Source organism: Leptonychotes weddellii, chromosome 2 (assembly GCF_054177405.1).
Source record: "Leptonychotes weddellii isolate Sample4059 chromosome 2, ASM5417740v2, whole genome shotgun sequence".
Lineage (NCBI taxonomy): Eukaryota > Metazoa > Chordata > Mammalia > Carnivora > Phocidae > Leptonychotes > Leptonychotes weddellii.
The window spans coordinates 46437679-46448809 of NC_138370.1; the positions used below are offsets into that span (position 1 = coordinate 46437679).

An 11131-nucleotide genomic window follows, 5' to 3' on the forward strand; every position below is an offset into this window, starting at 1 on the left:
GTAAGTTTGTTGTTGTTGTTGTTTTTAAATTCACTGGAACACTAAGAGTAGAGTTGGTATTATGGCCTATAGCAATTTTAAGATTTTAATTGAAATGACAGTAACATACATACAAACACATAGAGCACTCAGCAACATTAATAATGATGACAGTGTGCTATTAATGCTGCTTTTTATATGGTGCTGGTGGTGTGTTTATTACAGCGTGTGCTCGGAATCAGTGTTTTTCATACTGCAGGTTGCTAACCATTAGTAACTCATGAAATCGACACTGTGGGATTTGAGCAGTACTTTTTTTTTAATGAAATAGAAAAGAATAAGTATTCTTTCACAAATTGTTTTTCCCCCATTTTTGTGTACCTACGTCCTGGATCACAGGGTAAAATGTCTTTCTCATCATGGTTTACCTTTAAAAAGGAGTTTGAAAGCCTCTGTTTTTAATTAAAAATTTATTTTATTTTTTAAATAATCTCTAAGCCCAATGTGGGGCTGGAACTCACAACCCAGAGATCAAGAGTCACATGCTCTACTTGACTGAGCCAGCCGTCCCCCAACCCCAGGGTATTCAATTTTAAAATCTCAACATGGTGGGTTCTTTCCTGATTATGAAGGTTACACTGGATTAGAGATTGTGTCAGGCCTAGGGCCCCAGGGAGAAGACCAGCAAGAAAGAAAGACCCGGAGCCTGGGCCTCAGAGAGGAAGATTACCATAGGAACCCTGGAGCAAAGACCAAAGCAGTAGGCTGCTTATTCAAACTGGGTCCACGTGGGAGGGTGGTCCGTCTCCCAAAAGGTGGGAGGAGGGATGGCTGGAGTCACATACTTTGGTAAGGGGACCCATTATCTTAACAGGAGCAGGTAGAATAGCCATGAACCATGAGAAGCAAGTTAGGAGCTCAGTGATTGATGTTGAGGGGTAAGGAATGCTTTTGTCCCTCCACTTCTTCCCAGTCTCAGTGTTGAAGAGAGCAGATACTACACTCACTGTTTTAGGGTGCCGATTGAACCATATTTACTAGAAGCCAGGTCATGTTGTGTTTAAAGGCAATGGGTCCCTTTGGCTCGTCCTCCTAGTTCCTGGTAAGTGGACCTGCTAGGTACAGCCTGCCCTAAGGGATGACATCTAGGGGTTGACATCCCTTTCCCACTCCAAATACCAGAGCTAGTTAGTGAGCCAAGACCCAGCTTGGGTGTGGCCTTCCTCTTTTCTCTTCCCTGGAAACATGCTGGTCACGGCTTTGGGTTCCTGCATCGTGTGGTCAGCCACGGGTTAGGGAGATGTTGCTTTGGACTTCGGAAGAGATGGACCTACTACATGCTCCATTTAGCTTGACTAGAGCTCTGTGCTGAGACGTATGCTGTTTTTGCCTCCAGTAATCAAGCGGGCATTGTTTTCCATTTTCTCTTGTTCCAGAAATGTCTGATTCCCTATAGCAGTTGTTCTCAAACTTTAGCATGCATCAGAGTGACCTGGGAGGCTTGTTAACACCACTGATTGCTGGGTGCCGCATCTAGTTTTGATTTACCAGGTCTGGGGTGGGGCTTGAGAATTTGTCTTTTTTTTTTTTTTAAATATTTTATTTATTTATTTGACAGCAAGAGAGACAGCGAGAGAGGGAACACAAGCAGGGGGAGTGGGAGAGGGAGAAGCAGGCTCCCCGCTAGGCAGGGAGCCCGATGCGGGACTCGATTCCAGGACCCTGGGACCGTGACCTGAGCCAAAGGCAGATGCTTAACAACTGAGCCACCCAGGTGCTCCAAGAATTTGCCTTTTTAACAAGTTCCCAAGTGATGCTGCTGCTGCTGGCCCAGGACCAGACCTTGAGAACCACTGCTCCATGAAATTCTGAGAAGGGTATGGAGTAGGAAGGTGGCTTGCAGGGCAAGACGAAAACACTCTCTAATGCCATCTTAATTCCATGAACCCCCCCAAGCCCCTCCCCCAAAGCCAATCCACCAACACTCAAGGCTGCCAGGGGATTCTAACTGGAGGAGGGTGACTCCAGCAACGATGTCAGCTCTCAGTGGTTAGTTTGGAGACTCTCCATCTTGAGGGGGACACAGGAGAGTATGGGTTCCGGGCACTTCATTCTTGGACAGACCACGAAGAAAAGTGATTCGCTATAGAGTCCCCATAGGACTGCTAGTTACTATCTATGTGCTCTCCACTCCTAAGTTTCTCCACCACCGTGTATTACAGGGCCTAGCAGTGTAAAAACCAATTCCTAGTCACCTTTGCAGCGAGAATTCAAGGTGTATTAGGTTCTGATACTGAAATGCAGTCACATAGGATTGAAAGGCAAAAAAGAGGAGCACGCTCTCTTCCTTTAGCTTGTGGGTGTGCAAGAAGGCTCTGGAAGGCAGAGTATGGGCAGTGGCTACATTCCATGGTCCACTGTCTAGTCACCAGCCTTGTGGTTATGGGGGTTCTGACAGCTTCTCCTGACTCTATTCCTCCAACCCTTCCACTTGATAACTTGTATTAAATCCCTCTGAGCTCGAAAGATCTAGATTGTCTTCTCTTTCCTGTATTAAACCCTGACTGATCCAGGGAATGAGGCTGTTTGGGTGCTTCGTACTTGAGGTCAGGATTTGTGTGGGCAGAGAGGGTAGTAGAGACCCTGCAGGTGGTAAGATGACTGTCCTCAGCAGGGGGCAATTGGGGAGCGCGGAGCCTGATCCCAGCGAGCCTGCCTGCTATCCAGAAATCAGGAGGGTGAAGAGCTGAGCGTGCTGAATCGCTGTCATCTTGGTCTGCCTCTCTCGCAACAAAGCCTCACTTCTGCTGGTACCCCCTTCTGATTTTCACAGCAAAGCAGGGAAAACAGCAATTTTTGGAGCGTTCAGGCAAATATTATTTTACTAAGGCTCAATGACTGTCTGCTCTGCCCATTTCGATACTTGATTGTTACTGTCCTGTGCTGTGCTCTAATATCTGGACACTCACTCCATGATGAGGTTATAACCGATTTAAGGGAAGATAATGAGTTTCAGTTTCCAGCCTGAGAATGCATGATGAGTTACTTGGGCAAGTCTGCTTCACTCAGTGTGATGTGGGAGCTGAGTGGATGTTGCAAATTTCTGCTGTAGCACAGAGTAGGGCCATCCCCTCTGCCCACCTTGTTGCCTAAACCCCACCTTAGGGCCCTGCCCCTGCAGATACTATTCAGGAGCTGATTCGTTGACTCATCAGTTCTTCTTGAGCAGAGACGAGACCGAATATATGTCACTTAACTAATTTTTGTCCAGAAGGAACTGATTGCTCTGGTAACTGTCATTGTTCACAAACGCATGGTACCGCCCCCTGCAGGAGGCACACACAGCCCCACTCTGTGGCTTGCAGCTGTGGTCACGTGAGACTGGCCCTGGCCCAATGATGTCTGAGTGGAAATGACTGTCCTTGGTCCTTAGTCCCTCTAACCGCATGTCAGCAATGATACAGATGTGTACAAGTGGCTCCAGATAGAGGCAGAGTGAAGAAGGTGGAGCAGGGCTGTCGGAATCCAGACTGGACATGTTGCTAACATTTATGTTTTTATATTAATTCTGGACTAGTTAGCTTACTTCTGTGAAGTAACTGGCATTCTGGAAGCCTAACATATCACACCTCTTGTCCTGGCCAGAGTTTGGTCCCAAAGGGCTGGACTGGGCGTGCTCAGGTCTTTCTTCCCAAGGCACTAATCAAATCACCCCTCCTCCCTCACAGGGGCCGGAGGGGTTACTCCAAAGGAGATCCAACCCCTGGAAAACTTTAGGCAAGGGAACTGGAGGTTTCTGAAGGGATTTTGTTACTGTAGAATTTTATCACTCCACGTCTCTAAAAGAATTTGCCAGAAATAGAAATATCAGGAGAGGCCATAGAAATGTTAATTTTTCATATAACACCCAGTGCTCCATGCAGTACGTTATACGAAAACAATGGATCGTGGGTCACCACATCAAAAACAAATGATGTATTGTATGCTGACTAACATAACATAATAAAATTTTTTAAAAAATGTTAATTTTTGTCTCATTTGTATTCTTGCATATTTCAAAGTGGGGGAGCATTCAAGTGACAGATCAAGGCATTGAAATAAGTTTAGATAATGGTAATCCTAATGGTTACATTAAATAGAGGTAATTTATTAGCACATAGCTGTGATAGGAAAGCAACTCCAAGGTAAACGAGAACCGAGGCTTGAAGGTTAATACGACCAACTTTCTGCCAAGACATCCCTTGCTCCAAGGGCCTGGCTCATTGTTAATTGACGGCCTGTGGCTCCCAGCACAGTGCTCTGCTCCGGCTGCTGGGCCTGAGGGAAAAGGGCTTGTTTTGAAATCCAGTGTTCTTAATGAAGCAGATCCTGACCCTGAAATGTGCAAGAACATCATCTGAAAGTGTGATGAAAAACTGGTCTATTGAAAAGTCAGTGACCTTTCCAGTGTTGATTTTAAAATAATAGATTTGTTTTATTTGACACTTTGGTAAATGCTGTAATAAAACATTACAAGGTCAAAGAAATTATCCAGTGTGTTTTGTGTCTGTCTTGCAGCCTGGAATACCCAAACTATATGCTTGCAAATTAGCATCCTTATTAGTGAAATTTTGTTGCAAATTTTGGCATGGACTGTTTTGGAGTGTCAGACTTTAAGACGCTATCACAGAACTGGCAAGATTCGAGGGATTTTTTTTTTTTTTCTGATTTAATAACATTGTTCTTTATTGACCCCATAATCACCTGCTTTATGAACTGTGGCTAGAGCTGATGTTGCAACTGGTAATTTTCTTAGAAGCCAAATGCATTTATATTTTTCTGTCTTTTGATTTCCATCATTTCTGGGAATTGTTAGTAGATGGAATAAAAAGAGAATACATTATAAACAATTCAAAACACCAAAAACAAAATTCCTTGGGCCTTTTACAGATACCACACATGCAAATAAATGTGGCTTTGCATTCCAATGGCATTCGAGTGGGGATTACATTTTCCTCATTAACCTCTTTCTTAACCAAACAATATTGTTTTTCAAGCCTGTTTTATAGAAATGAAGTTTGACGTTTTAAATTAATTCACACTGACTCAGTTCAAATGAAGAGGTAGACTGTCTTCTTTTGATCCTGGTCCTTTGTGTAGTCCTGGTTGAACTCTGTCAAAGCAGCCAGTTGATTTAGGATGAAATCGGGAGATTGTGTTGCTTGCAAAATCAAAACATTCAAAGTACTAGGTGGTGGTTTTTACTGCATTTCTAAGGAAAGAGTAGAAGAGCGATCGCAATGTACACCTGAGGTCTGACGTGCCTGCTTTCCTGTGGCAAACCATTTATAAAATGAATGTACTTATTTCTGATTGAAAGAATACCCAATCTGTTTTCCATCAGTCATAACCAATAACTCCTCTGCTAATATGTGGACCTTAATTTGAAGCACTGGGAATCTTCTCTTTCCTCCAGGAAAGTCAACAGAGTTGTGTAGAAAGATTGCACAATTTTGGTAGGAGCAGAAATGTAACTGGATTATTTTTTAAATTTCTGTAAACACTCGTGCATGAGTCTGCAATTTGTGCAGTATACGTTGTTTTCAGCGTCGATATTGGAGTGTGGGTGATGAAATGTATGTGTGTGTATAGATGTTGTCCATCTCAGTAAAATGAAAGAGACAGGAAAGTAACTCTCAGTCCGAGTTAAACCCACTGATTTTAGGAAAGCCTGTGTTGGTTGTGTTCACTCGGCTGTTAGCTCTGTCTCCTTTTGGCAGGCATTCTGTTTCATTCCACCATCTTCTCATGCATTGTTTTTAGACTCCTATAATCGTGGCTTAGGATGGCAGGAGTTAGAGTTGGAGAGAGAACCAGCACTAGTTTTCTTAGTGTCCACGGTTTCGAAACACACTCTTTAACGTTACTCGACACCCTTTTCTACATGTGCTTTCTTTAGAAAGTGGAAAAATACGTTATTGAGAGTTTGTCAGATGAAACCATATTGCCAAACATTTGCAAAACTGAACTATTGACAAAATGCATGTGATTCCAAAAGGGCCTGCTTAATTGAAAGCAGTTGCAGTGTTTCAACATGAGAATGTGGCTTATCCTTTCTGTTGTCTATCTGTTTTTAGATTGCTATAGAACATACCTCTGGACTTCCACTGTCCCCAGATAGCCGTTTCTACACAGCTAACTCAGAACAGATTAGAGCTAGAGTTTTAGGACCCTCTATGGCTTTTATTTCTTGAGCGAGCATTCAGGAAAATCGCATCCTCATGTTCTCCCACGGTCACCTCTAATTCCTAGGAGGCCGAATTCCTGCGCATGCCCTGAGTGCTCGGCACAGCCTACCAAGTTGCACAATCACGCTCGTCCACTCCCCGCATGGGCCATGGTTGCCAAGACGCAGCCGTGCCCTCGGCTGGGCCTCTGAGGGGATGCTCATTCAAGTCATGCAGCTTCAGGGCTGATTTGTTGCTCACTCTTAAATGTCCCAATTTGGCTGACATTTAGCCTACCTCTGAGAATGACACTAAAATCAGCTCTGCCACTAACCAGAAGCAAGGCTATTTCATATGGTGAAAGAACAGTCTTGCATACTCGGTGATCATAATTAACAATTAGAATTGAAGATGTAAAAAAGCCCAAATGCGTGCTGTGTGTGATGTGTGGTAAGGGGGGATTTTTCAAAAATCTAATGTACTTGACATCTCAATTGCCTTTTGACTAACCGAGAATTGGCATCTTGAAGACTGACCAAAGAAGGAGAAAAAAATTGTGTTTCATTTTGTCATTTTAAATATGCTTCCTTTGTCAAATGACTCCCTTAATTAATAAGGGAAACCATCCAGGGCAACGTAGTTCGTTTGTCTTCATTTGGAATTTCAGAAAAGCTAATGTCCCAAACTGTCTTCTGAACTTTTCAAACTTTCTGAACTTTTGCTGTCGAGCTTCATCTTGTGTAAAGATGTTAGAGCTGTGTTGAGATTAATATCAACAATCAGAAAGTAATATCATGGTTCTGGTTGTCATTATCCTGTTTAGACACGCTAGAACTAGATTGCCTGTGTTAAAACTTAATGGACTAGAGAAGAGAAGCATCCAGAATCTTAATGATGGGGGCTTCCACTATCCAGGCATTTGCCAGATGTCTCAATTTCTAAACTCAGAACATCCGATAAATCCACAATTTGCCTCACTTGGTGTTCTCAGTCCTGGCTGCACATTAGAATAATCCCAGAATTAAAAAAGTATCTATATCTATATTGATAGGCAGGCTCCACCCTTCTAATTAAAGCAGAATCTCTCAGGGTAGACTTCTTTTTTAAGTGCCTCCAAGTGATTTGAATGTGCAGCAAGGTTGAGAATCACTAACCCACACGATAATTTCATCTTTCAGAAGGGAGAGGAAGTGATGAAGAGGATTAACACCCTGCTTCTAATTCTGGCCAACTCGGAGGCCCTGCATGGAAAATCAGAAGTGACAAGAATCCTGGAAGAGGGCCACCTGGCCATCAGAAAATTCCAGAGAGATGTGGTCACTGCCAGACACACACTTGGTTGGTTGGAGTTTTAAAATATCTCAGGAAATTATAAAAGCCTGACTTTGACCCCCGCCCCCCGCCGTCTGAGATTCCAAAAAGAAGCAGGGGAGAGTCCTCAAAATAAAATTTGGTTGCTACTATTGTAAATGGTCTTAGACAGGGGGGAAAAAAGAAGAAGAAAAAGAAAAAGGAAGGAGGTAGCCAAAAAGATTTAGTGTCTTCATGCAGGAAGCTGTCTGCTGAGAGCAGATATATTTTTAAATGGTATATGTAAAATGTGAAAGATGATCTAGAAAAAAAGCATGGATACAAAAACTCTGTCAGGAATATGTGAGAAAAGAGTCAGAAAGACTAAATCCAGAAGGAGGCTAACATTCTAGATGATGAAGAGGGCTGTTTGAAACAAAAGCAAGAAAGTGTAGAATACATGCAGGGCTGTGATAGTGTCAGGTCAAGGTAACGTCAACGGTGAAAATACAAGGTGGCCACACCCGCAGACTCCATTTTACTCTTTAGATGAGAAAGGGCGGGATGAAGTTTGAGAAGAAGGAACTGAAAAATAAGATCACTTAGGAGCAAATGCTAGCTGTCCTAAATAAATTCAACACTGGAAATAACAGACCAGAATATTATCAGAATTTTCAAATGCAATGGCTTTCATCTTTAAAAAATATGAAGAATGAAAAAAAAAAGGAAAAAAGTATGGAAAATGAAAGAAGTACCTGAACACTGTCGCACGTTTTTTTAAAGATTTTATTTATTTATTTGACAGAGAGAGAGAGACAGCGAAGAAGAGACAGAGACAGAGAAGAGACAGCAGGAAGCCTGCTTCTCCCTCTCCCACTCCCTCTGCTTGTGTTCCCTCTCTTGCTGTCTCTCTCTCTGTGTCAAATAAATAAATAAAATCTTTTAAAAAATGTTCAAATATGCAGAGAAATAGAAAAAAATAGTACAATGAATATCCATGACCTAGTACCTTTAATCAATAGTTATAATCATTTTGCCATCTTTGCTTCATATGTTCTCTTGTTGTTGGACTATTTTAAACACCCCAAGCACTTACACATGCATCAGCAGAAAATGAGCACATCCTTTTACATAACCAAATTCTAATATATCCCACTTAATAAATTAATTAATATTAATTTAGGATCATGTAATACCCAGTCCATATTTAAACTGTAACTTTGGTTTTATAGATTTTTTTTCCAGTTTAGAATCCAGTTGATTCTAGAATCCAGTTGAGTAGCACATACAACAATTATGTCTTTGGTCTTTTTAAATCTAGAATAGCACACATATACCCCTTTCACATGCTATGTTGATTTTTGGAAAAGGCAAGGCCAATTGTCTTATAGAATGCCCCAATTCTGGACTTTTGATTCTTTTGCTCTTTCATCTTCTGCCTATCCCTTAGATCTAAAGTCTTGATGAAATTCAGGTTATACATTTTGAAGAATATTCGATAAGTGAGAATATCTACTTGGGAGTGCATGACATCAGCAGCACATTAAGCCTGGTTGTCCCACTGTTGGTGACATCGACTTTGGTCACTGAGTTAATGTGATGGCAAATGCAGTTCTTTTCACTAGTAAGAAGCATTTTCTCTTTGTCAGTTAGCAAGTTTATCAGTGGGGTGGTAGCTTGGCTCCATGAAAAATTCAGTTCCCTAAAGTTAGGTTTTTTTGTTTTTTGTTTTAAACATAACTCATTGTGCTTTTGGTTTTTATAAACGATTATACTCAGTTTTTAAGAGCTTTCATCTAGCTGGGTATTTTCAACCTAAAATTACAAAATTCTCTATTCATATCTTTGTCATTTTGGGTACCATTTTGGTTTCCCATGCATATCTGGGCTAGTAAATTGGGTATTAATGGGTTACCAGAGCTATATGTTGTAGTTCTCTTATTCACTCATTTTATTTTATGATTATTACATGCCAGGTTAGAAACGGAACTATGTAGTGTTATGGAAGTGAATGTCATATTGCCATGAGTAATGAAATACTATCCCGGCAGCACCCACTGCACCGAGAAGCTGAGCGTTGACTAAAGTTATGATGGCTACTAGACTCTTATCATGAACTAACTGTGCCACACATTGAAACTGAAATGTGGGTCCCTTGGAGTAACTTCTTTGTTTCCTGTTTTAAGAAGATCAGAAGACGGGAGTGAAAACATTCCAGTAACCAAACATGGTGGTATCAAGCCTAATTAGGAATAAAAAAACATTTCTAAAATCTGTGTCTGTTCATTTTCCTTATTTCATTGGTTTCATTTCACCCTCATCTGTGATTCATTTGCCTTTCGTCATCTTCCACAATGGCTTCTGCAAGAATATCAGTCTTAAAACGTACAACATGGCTCGCACCCACTTCAAACATTGTTTAAAATCTCATTTATTATTTTGCACTGTGGTCTCACTAAAAGCCAACGTTACTGAGACTTCAGAGCACAAACCTTCAATTCCCAGGGTGAGGGGGGAAAGAGGGCAAGAGCGAGCCAGAGGGAGAGTTAAAACTGTGAGAAGCTCCACAGCAGACATGGGAGGAAAACAAGAAAATTCAGAAGTCTTACAGGCAGCTGAAGTCTCTAGACACAAGAAAACTGGAAATTGCCCAAACCTGGGCTCAGTAGAGTATAGAAATGTGATGAAGACCAGGAGTAGTATTTTTTCCAACAAGAGGTTAGTTACTTAAGGACCACATGCCCAGGATTACAAGGATTTGCCTGAGTAGCCCAGGGAACACTTATCTGCAGTAGAATTAGTAAAGGAAGAGATGAGATGCTATGTGAGCCACCTATTATGTGAGACTGTATTTAGAACTTGAAATTAACACTGGGAATAATCATATTAAATGGATATCAGCAGATGAAAGCTATAGTAAGTAGGAACTCAATTTTTCTAATTAGCTTAAATTTTCAGATACTAAAATCCAGGTGTTTGGGGGAGCCAAACCCAGTCACTAGGGTTTAGCATCATTCCTTTACAGAAAAACACAAACAAGATCACATGCTGGATATCTCAGGCCAGAAGCTCTGTCATATTCATTCAACTCACCTCCCTTCCTCCTTAGAGGAAGAATAGAATATAGGCACCTCCCATGGAAGGCCGCTTCTGGGCTGTGCTGGCATGGAAGGGGAGAGGGTCCCAGCTGTCTGTAGGTGTGAGCTCCAATGATGAACCCACACCCCAAGATCTTGGGGAAACATATTTTGAATGACAGGATAAGAGCATTTACCTAAGAGGGAAGAGCAGATGGGAAGGAAACTTTCTGTTTCTGGTGCAGTGACTATTTGTTACCCTTTTTCTGAGAAAGCTCTAAGTCACACCTGTATAAAGAGCTCGACCTCCAGACCACACCTGTGTTTCAGGCAGTTATTTACTCAGCCACTCACTGCAGCAGCGTCTTCTCACCCTGGAGGCTGCAAGAGGTATGGACATAAGAGAGTAACAGGCATTGGACTGCAATTCTCATTGCTCTTGCTGAAGAGACCTTGGCTGGAAGAGCCAAAGGAGGCGGGGCCCCAAGCTTGCACCTTGGACCTACTGTTCATTTCAGTTAACTTACCTACATCTTCAACTTCAAATTCTGACAGATTGGACAGCCGACTTCTTCCCTC

At 41.9% G+C, this 11131-nt stretch overlaps 2 long non-coding RNA genes across 4 annotated transcripts in view; both read left to right on the plus strand.

Moving 5' to 3' along the window:
- Positions 1–9747, plus strand: part of LOC115938668 (uncharacterized) — a 32240-nt gene extending 22493 nt beyond the window's left edge. For 2 of the 3 annotated variants that reach the window (XR_014142384.1, XR_014142387.1), the window contains exons 2-3: positions 7364–7523; positions 8281–9747. This is a non-coding gene — a long non-coding RNA (uncharacterized LOC115938668). The remainder of the gene's footprint in view (positions 1–7363; positions 7524–8280) is intronic. The other variant, XR_014142385.1, reaches the window with a different exon arrangement.
- The window catches only part of LOC145719461 (uncharacterized), a 171725-nt gene that overhangs the window by 154827 nt on the left and 5767 nt on the right, over positions 1–11131 (plus strand). The gene's annotated exons all lie outside the window — the stretch shown is intronic.